The sequence below is a fragment of the Coregonus lavaretus genome, assembly GCF_964263955.1.
Source record: "Coregonus lavaretus genome assembly, chromosome: 6".
NCBI classification, from domain to species: domain Eukaryota; kingdom Metazoa; phylum Chordata; class Actinopteri; order Salmoniformes; family Salmonidae; genus Coregonus; species Coregonus lavaretus.
Window position 1 is genome coordinate 30,718,804 of NC_139993.1, and position 15,453 is coordinate 30,734,256.

Below are 15,453 nucleotides of genomic sequence, written 5' to 3' on the forward strand. Positions count from 1 at the left end.
TAACTGTGGTTATCTTCTCAGACAATGCAATGCTGCTTTTTTTTATATGTTTTACTTTGTATTTTTAGGAAATCAAGTGGCTTTATATTTTTTCTTATCATTTTAAACAGTAGATATTAAACAATAGGTGACATAACTAAATATGCATTAAGAAAGTTATCCTGTGAATGGGTGTTTGAAGGATTTGAATTGTTTTGTGGAAAAATGCATCCCACTTTAATGCCTCTTGACTGTTCAACTCCCTCAGCTCTAAGGGTGGTTAGCTTGAGCGGCACATTTTATTGTTGAGCAAACATAGTTGTTCAAACAGTGACTCGTCAGCTCCAGGTACTGAATATGCACTGAATAAAAGAAGCAGACCTCCCTGGCAATTCACCAACATCCTGCTTTCAAGGATGTATGAATGCGGGCATGCTGTCAAGTTGACCATCACCTCTTTACCTTTAGGGCAACATGGCAGGAGCAATGCGTGTCACTATATTTATATCTTTTGTTGCGGTAGCCGTCGCTCTAGGTAAGTCAATATTTAATATTTTCTTCGTAAAACCTATTCCCTTGGAGAAGAATATACCTAAACCGTATGGAGAGCTCCATTGTACCTGCAAAATTATGCAAAACAGGAGGTTATGGTCACACCGTAAAACAACCATGACCAGGAAATACGTGTTTCACACAATACAGGACATGGTGGTTTCAGGTCAAGTGATATAGATTTATTTTTGTATATTGCACATACAAGCAGCTACAAAGTATTCTATACAAGGTCTGAATTTAATCCATGGGTTTTCTTACGATCATAGAACATTAGGTCACTAATGAAGAAAGTTGCAGCAAAAACTAAAGGGCCAGGGGTGTGTCTCCAAGCAAATATGTGTTTGGGATGAGTTGAATCTATAGTTGTCTGTTAAAGTCCTGCTCCAGAACTTTGGCGACTACTAAGTCTTTTTTAAACTAACTGTTTTACTTCAATTAGCCACATTTTTTACATTACATTTTAGTCATTTAGCAGACGCTCTTATCCAGAGCGATTTACAGTTAGTGAGTGCATACATTATTATTATTTTTAACACGAAATCCCTAGTTTGAAAGCGACTGTTTTTCTGGAAGATGTGCTGCGCCATTTACCCTACATTTTCCCCCATGTGGGCCAGCCCAGCCCCTAGCAATTTGAGTTCAACCAATGAGCTTCAGCCCCTCACCATTTGAGTGACAGCTAGCAAGAGGCATGCAAGAGGCACATAATTTACACACAGCAGAGCGAGAGAAAGAGCAATATAATAATAATAATAATATGCCATTTAGCAGACGCTTTTATCCAAAGCGACTTAAAGTCATGTGTGCATACATTTTTACATATGGGTGGTCCCAGGGATTGAACCCACTACCCTGGCGTTACAAGCACCATGCTCTACCAATTGAGCTACAGAGGACCAATGACGTGGTGCACAAATCTGCACATACAGTTGAAGTCGGAAGTTTACATACACTTAGGTTGGAGTCATTAAAACTCGTTTTTCAACCACTCCACAAATTTCTTGTTAACAAACTATAGTTTTGGCAAGTCGGTTAGGACATCTACTTTGTGCATGACACAAGTAATTTTTCCAACAATTGTTTACAGATTATTTCACTTATAATTCACTGTATCACAATTCCAGTGGGTCAGAAGTTTACATACACTAAGTTGACTGTGCCTTTAAACAGCTTGGATTATTTATTTTTTTATGATGTAATGGCTTTAGAAGCTTCTGATAGGCTAATTGACATCATTTGAGTCAATTGGAGGTGTACCTGTGGATGTATTTCAAGGCCTACCTTCAAACTCAGTGCCTCTTTGCTTGACATCATGGGAAAATCAAAAGAAATCAGCAAAGACCTTAGAAAATAAATTGTAGACCTCCACAAGTCTGGTTCATCCTTGGGAGCAATTTCCAAACGCCTGAAGGTACCACGTTCATCTGTACAAACAATAGTGCGCCAGTATAAACACCATGGGACCACGCAGCCGTCATACCGCTCAGCAAGGAGACGCGTTCTGTCTCCTAGAGATGAACGTACTTTGGTGCGAAAAGTGCAAATCAATCCCAGAACAACAGCAAAGGACCTTGTGAAGATGCTGGAGGAAACAGGTACAAAATTATTTATATCCACAGTAAAACGAGTCCTATATCGACATAACCTGAAAGGCCGCTCAGCAAGGAAGAAGCCACTGCTCCAAAACCGCCATAAAAAAGCCAGACTACGGTTTGCAACTGCACATGGGGACAAAGATCGTACTTTTTGGAGAAATGTCCTCTGGTCTGATGAAACAAAAATAGAACTGTTTGGCCATAATGACCATTGTTATGTTTGGAGGAAAAAGGGGGTTGCTTGCAAGCCGAAGAACATCATCCCAACCGTGAAGCACGGGGGTGGCAGCATCATGCTGTGGTGGTGCTTTGCTGCAGGAGGGACTGGTGCACTTCACAAAATAGATGGAATGAAAATTATGTGGATATATTGAAGCAACATCTCAAGACATCAGTCAGGAAGTTAAAGCTTGGTCGCAAATGGGTCTTCCAAATGGACAATGACCCCAATTTTCGGGTACCACTTTTGGCTCGTGAGTGCTACTTTCAGAACTACTGACTAAAAAGTATACAAAAGTACCGGATAATCTCTTTAATATAGTGGTACCATCAGTTATTTACACCTACCACTTTAGATATTTCAAAACATAATTTAGTATTACTTGTATTGTATGCAAATCATGTGAAGTGTTGTTCTTCATTAGAAAAAAAAGAAGGGAGTTAGACTTTTCCACATTTCATTTGTTTTTAACACTCCAGATCGACCCAGTTGTGCTACTCAAATGCTAATCTCAGCACCAAGTACAGAAACAAATGTTGCTTGTGCACTGGCCAGTAACAGTCTATCACGAGAGACTACCCAAATGCATACCAGGTTTTGGCTCAATGTGTTTTACCACAAAAAAATTGTCTCAAAACATTGGACTTCGATACAGATTTGTTATCAGGGAAGACCCAGTTACAGAGCATAACTAAATATGATAAATATATGTATGCATGCCTAGTTTGTAAATCTGAAATGATCCAATAATAACACTCCTTTAATGCAGAGACTTCAACGACTGCTACCACCAAGAATACCCCAACATTGTCTGTCACCAACACAGTGGTCCCTGCCTCAACAGCCAGTAGAAGTCCCATAGTCAGTGAAGCAACTAATACAGGACTCCCATTCGAATCATCACCTTCATCACCGACAACTGAGCCTTCCCAATTCTCTCAGCCATTGACTCCATCACAAGCATCCGATGGCAGCACCACCTCTAAAGGTTTTACGGCTGACACTACTACAAATCAGACCCTAACTGGAACAACTTCTCATGACTCCACATCCTCCAACTTCTCATCAACTTTGTCACCAAACTCTGATTTTACCACAGGGAACATGAGCTCAAGCACAGGTGTGTGTTTCAGATTAAAATAATATATTATTGAATTAATCATATTAATTCATGCAGACAGTGAGTCTTACATGCTGACCACACCGCCCGTGTCGCGTGCGCGAGAGTTGCAAAATACATTTACACATACATGTTATTCAATCATTTCATCCAAACTGCTCGCACGCGTCAACGAGCGTCTGCGTAGCCAGGCGCTAAAATAGAACTTGGTTCTATTTGTGACCCTTGACGCGCTGCAAGTCCAGCCTCTCCCATCTCCTCATTGGTTTTCAGGAGCATATACCCACGTGGGTGATTAAAAGATGAACTGAGGTCCACACTCCAGTCCAGTTGGTGGTGGTAATGCACCTTAAAGTTGGTTGCCAACCGCCATATAAAGTCCAAAGAAGAAGAAGAAGCCTGAAGGAGGAGAGATTACTAGAAACAACCTCTGTTTACCCTTTTATCTGTGGATTCGTTGTCGGAGTAGAGGAATTTGTGCATTTCAGGTAAAATAACAGCCCAATGTTTATATCCCAGGACAAATTTGCTAGCAACAGCAAGCTAGCTAGCTAAATTGCCATACATGTTTAATGTTTTTTGACCTGTCCTCAACTTAATATAATTGGTTCAGAGTTCGTTTTGATATTTCAACATGCGTGTCCTGATCCCGTCTGGTGTGGGTGGACAAAATCAACATGCGCGCGATGGCACACGTGCGCGAGCAGTGTGGTCAGCATCTTAGAGGTAAAGCTGTTACCAATGGGCACCTAGGTTCTGTTATGATTAAGCATTCATGAGAACAGCATGTTCATGATTTGTAAATGCCACAGGATTAATACATTCAGTTGACTTTTAAGAGAACTGATTCATATATTTGTGTAACCATACTTTTTCACTGTTATTTATTCTTTAGCTTTACAAAGTGATGGGAGCCATGACTTATCAAGGAGTCCGGGCCTTGTAGCAGTCCTATGCATATTCTGCATCTGTTTGGGTCTTCTACTGGCTGTTGGGATTGCAAAGCTCATTACTTCCAGAGGTTCAAAGTTTGAGAGGCTCGAAGATGTGCCAATGGTGAGTAGAGTTTTCTGTGAGAATAGTATACGACAGATATTGCATGCAAAAGAGCTTCCCGTTTAATGTACAGGACATTCAGATATGGAAGTGAAATAGAAGAAATGCTGTGTAACGCACAGGAAACCAAACCAAAATCGATTTTAACACATGAGATTTGGGAGAATTTATCAGATAAATTAAGTTGACAATCAATTCTATGCAAAGATGGTTTCCTTTTCTATATGTTGTGCTTTAAGCATACACTCTGTGCTCCAGCCCTTTTTCTCTCTAATACAATATGTTCAAAAGGTAGAAATCTTTGAATCCAAATGAATTCTAACTCCTTTTTATTCCTATTTTCAGGGCAAGATGAACGAAGAGTCTCCATTTGCCCGTTATCCAACAAAACAATTCTGAAAGATAACACATCATGAGACAAAGCCATTGACCCAGAACTGATAGATAATAAATCCGTCTTTCGTTTGGGTTCAGATGGTGTCGTTTCTGACATGTCACCACCACCTGTTTTTGTTTGTTTTGTCTGGCTGCTGGAAAGTGACGAGTGTTTGAAAGAAGTCAGTATAGGCCAAAGGCTAAAAGCAACCCTGTGATGTAGTACGGAATACCTACTCTGAGATTGGTCAGCAGCATACTAAAGTCGATCATTGGCCCAAGGTAAAGTACTATTCATTCACAGATGGATGGATGCGTCAAGAACCAGAATGTAGAAGATGCACAGACAATGGCTGCATTTACACAGGCAGCCCAATTCTGATATTTTGCAAAAAGATCTTATCTGATTGGTCAAAAGCCCAATTATTGGCAAATGTACAGAATTGGGGTATCTGCAATTCTACGTCGGGCAGAAATTAGTGTTTGGATCAGGAACGTTTCCTCTCACGACCTCTACAAGCCAGCATGTTAAATACAATCACATTTAAATATACTCTACCCGGCAGCGTTTCCCAAACTTGGGGTCACGGCCTGATTAGAAAACGGGGTCCCGAGAGAAACTCAAAAATGTTTTTTTAAATGTTATAATCGTGCTTGGTTCATAGAACCGCGGTTATGTCAGTAACCTCTGGTAGCCGCTAGATGCTGTTGTAATAAACAGAGCGGTTTCTGTTTTCTTCCTACAAATGTGGCTCTATCTTTTGAACCGTTTAAGTTACAAAATATTATGACCCATCACTGAAAGATAAGACTCTCACATATACACTACCGTTGAAAAGTTTGGGGTCACTTAGAAATGTCCTTGTTTTCGAAAGAAAATTAATTTTTTTGTCCATTAAAATAACAGCAAATTGATCAGAAATACAGTGTAAACATTGTTAATGTTGTAAATGGCTATTGTAGCTGGAAACTGCTGATTTTTAATGGAATATCTACATAGGCGTACAGAGGCCCATTATCAGCAACCATCAGTCCTGTGTTCCAATGGGACATTGTGTTTGCTAATCCCAGTTTATCATTTTAAAAGGCTAATTGATCATTAGAAAACCCTTTTGCAATTATGTTAGCACAGCTGAAAACTGTTGTGCTGATTAAAGAACCAATACAACTGGCCTTCTTGAGACTAGTTGAGTATCTGGAGCATCAGCAATTGTGGGTTCGATTACAGGCTCAAAATGGCCAGAAACAAATAACTTTCTTCTGAAACTCGTCAGTCTATTCTTGTTCTGAGAAATGAAGGCTATTCCATGCGAGAAATTGCCAAGAAACTGAAATCTCGTACAACGCTGTGTACTACACCCTTCACAGAACAGCGCAAACTGGCTCTAACCAGAATAGAAAGAGGAGTGGGAGGCCCCAGTGCACAACTGAGCAAGAGGACAAATACATTAGAGTGTCTAGTTTGAGAAACAGACACCTCACAGGTCCTCAACTGGCAGCTTCATTAAATAGTACCCGCAAAACACCAGTCTCAACGTCAACAGTGAAGAGGCGACTCCAGGATGCTGACCTTCTAGGCAGAGTTGCAATGAAAAAGCCATATCTCAGACTGGGCAATAAAAAGAAAAGATTAAGATGGTCAAAAGAACACAGACACTGGACTTTTTCTTTCGAAAACAAGGACATTTACAAAAGTAAACATTGGCTGTTGATTACATTATAATTATTTTTTTTACAAAATGGGGTTAGCGGCCCAAAAAGTTTGGGAACCCCTACTCTACCGGTTGTTACAGCTGTTGGTCCTTTTGACGGTAGGAATGCGAGACAATATATCCACAGGAAAGTATAATTCAATCACCTTACCAAAGCATTGGTAGTGCGTTCCGATTTCTATCACTTGAAGCATGCACCAAACCATGTAGACGCATGCATGAGCTTGGCAAGTGTCATGCATGTATTTGTATCTTGTGGCATGTTTCAGGTTATTATAGAAATCTGAAGGCATTACCAGCGCTTTGAAGATGTCTCACAGTCCTACCTGCAAAAGGACCAACCGTATGGACAACCGCTAAAGTGACTTCAAATATCATTTTATTCACCAGTCTAGCTTGTAGAGGTCGTGAGAGGAAACTTTCCTGATTCAAACGCTCATTCAATACAATTCAACGTCGGGTTTCCACAGGCAAACGCCTCGAACACACTGACTGTGTTTTGGACGCCAGAAGTACATTCATTTCCAATGGAACACTGCGTTTGGCTTACAGCATTGTGTTGCAGAGGCAGTTGCAGTACCTTCTGTGTGGTGCATACGTTGGATTTATCGAACGAACGCGTCAAAATGTATGAGTAGACGGCTTGACAGAAATGGTAGCAGAAGGTGAATGTTGAACTTTTGTTGCACACATATCCAGATGATGCTGCGTACTATTTTGCTCAAAGACACTATCCGTGTGATCAAGGCGAAAGGGGTGCCTGGCTGGGGTGTGTGTAAACATTATGTTGCAAAACATTTCGCAACAGAAACCGTTACACCAAACGGAAAACGCAAACGAGAGTTTCTATTGGACAAATTCGGGTAGTTCCATCCCCGTTTCGTTCCTTTTGCTCTGTTTGCTTCCGTTTGGTTTTAAATGGTAAATGGTTTCTGTAATGAATACACCCCTGTGTAAAGGCAGCCAATGTGTCATGTACCACTAGAAATAAAGCTGCTCCAAATTCTCAGCTTCTTGAAAAGACTCAATGACCAATAGCCCACATTTTTGTATGCGTTGAATTAAAAAAATAATTTAATTATGTTTTCTGTTCTCCAGATGTGTTATATATTGCATAAAGACATGGTTTTCAATTCAGCTTGTAAATTAATCATTATATTATCATTCATTATGATTAGGTGTAGGGTTATATAATTGTTATTCTAAGATACATAAACAGCCAGTCAATAGCCCTATTTTTGGACCTGTTTGTTTACCTGTGTTAACTAAAGTAAAGCTATGACAACAACCGGGAAAATTGACAATAATAGACCACTTTCTCAATAAACTCCAGGCTTGTTGTCGTTGACAAGACAGTGAAGTTAGAGCGAAAAAGCTATTTAGCTAAGCATAACGAAGTGCTCACTGTTCAGCCTCCCATCATTTGGCTGAACTGCGTGTGCCGGTTGCACACGTACATTGTTTACAACCACAAACATTTCTTGGCATGTGACTGAATCAACGTTATTTTCAACGAAAGCAGTATGGACAAAGTTTCAAGTCTAAGTAAAAGCAATAAAATGTACCGTGATAAAGACAACGACCTTCAATGAAAAGACAGAACTACATTTTCCTTCATAACCGACAATTGTGGTGGCTTTCTTCTCTGAAATACTCAAATCGACCAAAGGTAAGAAAGTGAAACTTTTCAAATACATGTTGACGGCGCGAGACTTTAAAAAGTAACACTACATTTCGGAAACAGGCAGTGAAATGTGTGATTACATTTGTCAAGGAATGAAATTAAATATGTTAGGATTGTAATCGGCTATAGCCTAAAGTGTAGGGGGAATAACTAAATAATGGCTATCTTAAACTCTTTTCATTTCCAAAATGTGTATTCCACTAACTGTGGAAATCTTCAAGTTTAGTCTACTTGCCCTAATCAATTCTGGCAGGTGTGTCACTTGTGTGTCTTGTCTTTATCCAGTTGTGTACAGGGTTGGGTAGGTTACTTTCTAAATACAATCCATTAGTTACTAGTTACCTGTCCATAATTGTAATCAGCAGTGGTGGAAAAAGTACCCAATTGTCATACTTTAGTAAAAGTAAAGATATCTTAATAGAAAATGACTCAAGTAAAAGTGAAAGTCACCCAGTAAAATACTACTTGAAGAAAAGTCTGAAAGTATTTGGTTTTAAATATACTTAAGTATCAAAAGTAAAAGTATGAATAATTTCAAATTCCTTAAATTAAGCAAACCAGATGGCACAATTGTCCTGTTTTTTTTATTTATGGATAGCCAGGGGCACACTCCAACACATTTACAAATGAAGCATTTGTGTTTAGTGAGTCCGTCAGATCAGAGGCAGTGGGGATAACATCTTGATAAGTGCATAACATTTTACATTTTAGTCATTTAGCAGACACTCTTATCCAGAGCGACTTACAGGAGCAATTAGGGTTAAGTGCCTTGCTCAAGGGCACATCGACAGATTTTTCACCTAGTTGGCTCGGGGATTAGAACCAGCGACCTTTCGGTTACTGGCACAACGCTCTTAACCACTAAGCTACCTGCCGCCCCGGTGCGTGAATTGGACAATTTGCTGTCCTGCTAAGCATAAACATTTGTAACGAGTACTTTTGGGTGGCAGGGAAAATGTATGGAGTAAAAAGTACATTTATTTTCTTTAGGAATGTAGTGGAGTAAAAGTTGTCAAAAATATAAATAGTAAAGTACAGATACCCCAAAACTACTTAAGCAGTACTTTAAAGTATTTTTCCTTAAGTACTTTACACCACTGGTAGTCAGTAACGTAATTTTTGGGTTACCCAACCTCAGTAACGTAATCTGATTACTTTCAGTTTCTTGTGGATACATTTTTCCTTAAAAGACATTAGGAGAAGACAAAGGATCCATCAAACACATTTGGTGTGTCATCATAGTGGTCTCTGACTCAGGTGGAACAAACTTAAACGTGTGCCTTTTTTCAATGCTCAATTGAATGCCATTGAGAAAACTGAAAGGTGTCATAATGTATTTTTTAGCAAACATCCTTTCTGAATTTAATAGTAATCATCTAGTTTGTCAAAAGTATCTGTAATTACAATATTTTTTCTGGTAATTTTACTGATTACAGTTAGTTTTCTTGTAATCAGATTACTCCCAAAACCTGTTTGTCAATATTCTCATGGTATTTTAATAGGGTTGTAATATAGACCTATCTATAGGTCCAATAATTAATTTGTATTTTTATTCAAGGTAATCTTGTTCTATCTGTAGCCCTAGCTATAAATGAATTCGGCATCAGTGTAACGGATCATATATTAATTGTAGCTAGTGAAATCAACACATTTCGAAACTAGTCTTCAGGAAACTTCTGGAGACTTTTTCTGAATGTCCTTTCGTATCTGTTCCTTCCATGTAACTTGGGCCACATTATTTTTCAGGCTATTCCAATTTACAGATTCTGTTAAGAAGTTCAGAGACTTTAGATTGTGCAAGCATGATTTATTATATTTGGCAAAATATATTGTTTGTTTGAAGACTGTTTAGATTATGTGTACTGATACTGAACATTCAGACATTTTTATGAACAGAGCTTACTGGCTGTTTTGAAGTACATTTTACATTTACATTTTAGTCATTTAGCAGACACTCTTATCCAGAGCGACTTACAGGAGCAATTAGGGTTAAGTGCCTTGCTCAAGGGCACATCGACAGATTTTTCCACCTAGTCGGCTCGGGGATTAGAACCAGCAACCTTTCGGTTACTGGCACAACGCTCTTAACCACTAAGCTACCTGCCGCCCACATATGGTAGTGTGGGAAGTCCCACACTACCATATGAATTTGGAATGAATTTCCCAGAAAATATTTATACAATCTTGCCCTCCTCTCTTTATCTTACCCTCTTCCTGTTCCTCTCTATCCACTTTCTTTATCACTTTCCCTCAGTCGTTCTCTCTCTATCTTGTCCTCTCTCTCTCTCACTCTCTCTCACACTTACACACACTCTCTCACACACACACACACGCTATCAAACTTACTGCTGATTGAGGTCCTCAGCCTCTGCTGGAGTTTGCATGCAGTGCCAAGAAACTAAGCTAACATTTGTAACCTCTTGTTACTCTGTATCCCATTCAGACATTCATTTTAGCTCTTCTGCTCAGTTAGTCATGGGTATGCAGTGTGGGACAGCATGGTCTGTGGTATGACAAAAATGTGTCCCTTCGCATCCTGTACAAACATTTCACATGGGGTCACATACATACATAGTTAACAACAATTTACTGTTTCATAGACATAATCCCCTTGTCTGGTCTGTATACTGTAAGCAAATCATTATTGTAGTACCTTTTGAATGGGGAAACGTTTAACGGCTTAGGTGGCAGCTTACTATTTGCAGCTTTGAGCACTATTTTGACAAGCGCTTTACAAATAAAGTTGATTATTTTTATGAAGTAGTTTACAGTAGTAGCCTATATGCAGTACTCAATGACCGTGAGGGGTAGTAACTAGAATGCACAGTGTACGGTAGTCTTCTGATAAAGATTACCTTTTGTGTCCTCTAGATGGGGAGCTACTGCTTTTCAACAGATTTTTCCACTTGCCATTGAACAAAAGATGCAATCTGAGCTTGACTGATGCTTAGCAAATATTTACAGAACTGATGCCCAAATATGCAGTGTTTGTAGTTTGGCAGCCTGTGTGACAAGCTGAATAAGAAAGATAAACATTTCTTTGGTTTCACCATCATTGGATATATCAGATTTAGTTAGCATACACTACTTGGCAATTGATGTCAAACACAACCGCTGGCTTTAATTTGAAACAGAGATGTAATGTGGAGAAAAAAACACACAATATAAATGCAATGTATGATAAAACTGTATTTTACATAACTTGGGTTACTTACGGTGGGGTAGTACAGAGGGCACTGTTTAGATCATGGTCATTTCAGTGCCAATCTTAGGGTGTTGTGCTTATCCTTTCTTATCACTGTATCTTTCACAGCCCAAACTTTGATACAAATGCGTCTTTTGCTTAGAGCTAATTCTATTTTACTTTCAACCTTATTAATAATGGAATTGGCTTGGCTAAGTAACTTAATTTTAAAAACATTTGAATCTATCCTTAGGAGTCAGACAGTATCCAAAGAGTATGTGAATGCTTGTCCTGCTTATAATTCAAGACGTTGGGCATGTTTTTCTGTTCTTATCACCTTCCAAAGGTTTTATAATTTACATGCTAAAGTTAGCCCTCTTAGGATTCAACAAGCATTACTGCTATGAAACCATAGTGTGCGTCACTATGCAGTGTGTATTTGTATGACACCTGATTGTGGATGTTAATATGGGGTCTGTGCAGTTGTTAAAAGGGTTAAGGAGAACACACGGTTAATAATTGAGAGAGCATTCAGTATTATGCACTTTGTTTATTTTATAGACTGAGATAGACCTTCAAAAATAGATAGGCCTAGATGTTTTGTGATAAGTTGGTTTGATGTTTGGGATTCACAGTGTGATGTATTAACTCACATTCCAAGGAGCAATCAAATCAATGCATATCATGAATTTGGGCGGCAGGTAGCTTAGTGGTTAAGAGCGTTGTGCCAGTAACCGAAGGGTCGCTGGATCTAATCCCCGAGACGACTAGGTGAAAGATCTGTCGATGTGCCCTTGAGCAAGGCACTTAACCCTAATTGCTCTGGATAAGAGCGTCTGCTAAATGACAAAAAAAATAAAATAAAATCATAGACAATATTATAATTCACTGCTATGGAAACACATTGAAAAACAAACCACGTATTTAAAGAGAATTTGCTCTGCACATAACTATATTATGAGCCTCACTAAAGTGGCACAGATACAGTTGAAGTCGGAAGTTTACATACACCTTAGCCAAATACATTAAAACTCAGTTTTTCACAATTCCTGACATTTAATCCTAGAAAAATGTTCTATCTTAGGTCAGTTAGGATCACCACTTTATTTTAAGAATGTGAAATGTCAGAATAATAGTAGAGAGAATGATTTAATTCAACTTTTATTTATTTCATCACATTCCCAGTGGGTCAGAAGTTTACATACACTCAATTAGTATTTGGTAGCATTGCCTTTAAATTGTTCAACTTGGGTCAAACGTTTCGGGTAGCCTTCCACAAGCTTCCCACAATAAATTGGGAGAATTTTGGCCCATTCCTCCTGACAGAGCTGGTGTAACTGAGTCCGGTTTGTAGGCGTCCTTGCTCGCACATGCTTTTTTAGTTCTGCCCACAAATGTTCTATAGGATTGAGGTCAGGGCTTTGTGATGGCCACTCCAATACCTTGACTTTGTTGTCCTTAAGCCATTTTGCCACAACTTTGGAAGTATGCTTGGGGTCATTGTCCATTTGGAATACCCATTTGTGACCAAGCTTTAACTTCCTGACTGATGTCTTGAGATGTTGCTTCAATATATCCACATAATTTTCCTTCCTCATGATGCCATCTATTTTGTGAAGTGCACCAGTCCCTCCTGCAGCAAAGCACCCCCACAGCATGATGCTGCCACCCCTGTGCTTCACGGCTGGGATGGTGTTCTTCGGCTTGCAAGCTACCCCCTTTTTCCTCTAAATATAACGATGGCCATTATGGCCAAACATTTCTATTTTTGTTTCATCAGACCAGAGGACATTTCTCCAAAAAGTACGATCTTTGTCCCCATGTGCAGTTGCAAACCGTAGTCTGGCTTTTTCATGGCGGTTTTGGAGCAGTGGCTTCTTCCTTGCTGAGGGGCCTTTCAGGTTATGTCGATATAGGACTTGATTTACTGTGGATATAGATACTTTTGTACCTGTTTCCTCCAGCATCTTCACGGTCCTTTGCTGCTGTTCAGGGATTGAGTTGCACTTTTTTCACCAAAGTACATTCATTTCTAGGAGACAGAACGCGTTTCCTTCCTGAGCGGTATGACGGCTGCGTGGTCCCATGATGTTTATACTTGCATACTATTGTTTGTACAGATGAACGTGGTACCTTCAGGCGTTTGGAAATTGCTCCCAATGATGAACCAGACTTGTGGAGGTCAACACATATTTTTCTGAGGTCTTGGCTGATTTCTTTTGATTTTCCCATGATGTCAAGCAAAGAGGCACTGAGTTTGAAGGTAGGCCTTGAAATACATCCACAGGTACACCCCCAATTGACACAAATGATGTCAATTAGCCTATCAGAAGCTTCTAAAGCCATGACATCATTTTCTGGAATTTTCCAAGCTGTTTAAAGGCACAGTCAACTTATGTAAACTTCTGACCCACTGGAATTGTAATACAGTGAATTATAAGCAAAATAATCTGTCTGTAAACAATTGTTGGAAAAATTACTTGTGTCATGCCTCAAGTAGATGTCCTAACCGACTTTCCAAAACTATAGTTTGATAACAATACATTTGTGGAGTGGTTGAAAAACTAGTTTTAATGACTCCAACCTAAGTGTATGTAAACTTCCGACTTCAACTGTATATGTAATAACTGTCCATTCTGGTTCAATAAGCACTTTCTCTTGGAGAAAAGGCCCCCAGTGAGAAATAGGCACACTATTCACTAATGTACTTCTTCCCTAGAGTGCATTGTGATAGTTTGTTGAACAGAGTAGCTCATCCTGAGGTATGTTGAGGTTCTTGTGGAATAATGATATATTCTGCACTGGTAAAATATGGATTTTCTTCAGCTGTGTAAGTAAGATATGAAAAAATGGGGGTAGAAAAGTGATGACAAGGTATCTCAACCCAACTCTCTGTTTGCCTCCCTCAGCTGCGGTCTTGCCACACCGGGTGAAGGCATCCCCGAGCTTCTGTGTCAATGTCTCGGTTGTCGACAGAGGTAATTAAGATTCAAAGCTGCGTTCCCTCCCATGTACATTTTTTATAACTGCCTTAATTTTGCCTTAGCAGCAGCTAATGGGGATCCATAATAAATACAAATACACCCCCACCACTTCCCTACCGTATCGCCCCGAGAGGTATGGCTGTGATGTTCATGGAATTTTGGATGACAGTTATTGGTCAGCCAAATGACCAACTCACCGTAATAACCCAGCTAACAGTTCCATGTGGGGCCCATATGGGTTAATGGAGGGCTTTTCCACGGACCCCATGAGGGAAACCCAACAGGGACCCACAAGGTTTTGTCCTCAGTATCCACAACAGGGACCCACATGTGATTGCCATGTTGGGCTCTGTGGATTAATGTTGGGCTTCATAAATTGCCCTAGTGGTTAACCCAAATGGGTTACATCAGCGTAAAGGGTGGGTGTGTAGTGAGACCTATATGGGCAATAAGTAGGGTGTGAATGTGATTTTCAATCGGGCTGCCCACCTGGGACCAACCTGGGTTTGTTCTCAGTCTCCATGTAGGCCCCAGATGCTGCTGCTGCCCAAGCAAGCTTTCATAAGAGATGACAAAAGTAGATTTCTTTATAAAATAAATACATGTTTATTTATAGCACATGCTCAGATCAAATGCAATGCAAGAACTCTGATTAAAGGGATAGTTCAATCAAATTACACATGTACATATGGGTTTCCCCACCGTGTATACAATCCCCAAAAATTTACATGTCAGCAGTGAAGTTCTCAAGATAGAGGACTTTCAGTACATCAGTGTTCTCCAATACTGGTCCCAAAGGGGTGCACATTTTAGTTTTTCCCTAGCACTCACAGACCTTATTCAATTCAAAGGTTGATGATGAGTTGCTTAGTTGAATCAAGTGTTTGAGTGTTAGGGCAAAAACAAATGGGCACCCCTTTGGGTCCCCAGGACCAGGATTGGGAAACACTGCAGTACAAAGCAAAAAGTGTGATGATGCAAATTATATG

General features: G+C 39.6%; 1 long non-coding RNA gene across 1 annotated transcript; it reads left to right on the top strand.

Moving 5' to 3' along the window:
- Positions 1–430: 430 nt before the first annotated feature.
- On the top strand, positions 431–6,098 carry LOC311130307. The gene is made up of 4 exons (XR_014613347.1): positions 431–514; positions 3,119–3,469; positions 4,365–4,525; positions 4,871–6,098. It is a non-coding gene; the product is annotated as an uncharacterized lncRNA (long non-coding RNA).
- The last annotated feature ends 9,355 nt before the right edge of the window (positions 6,099–15,453 follow it).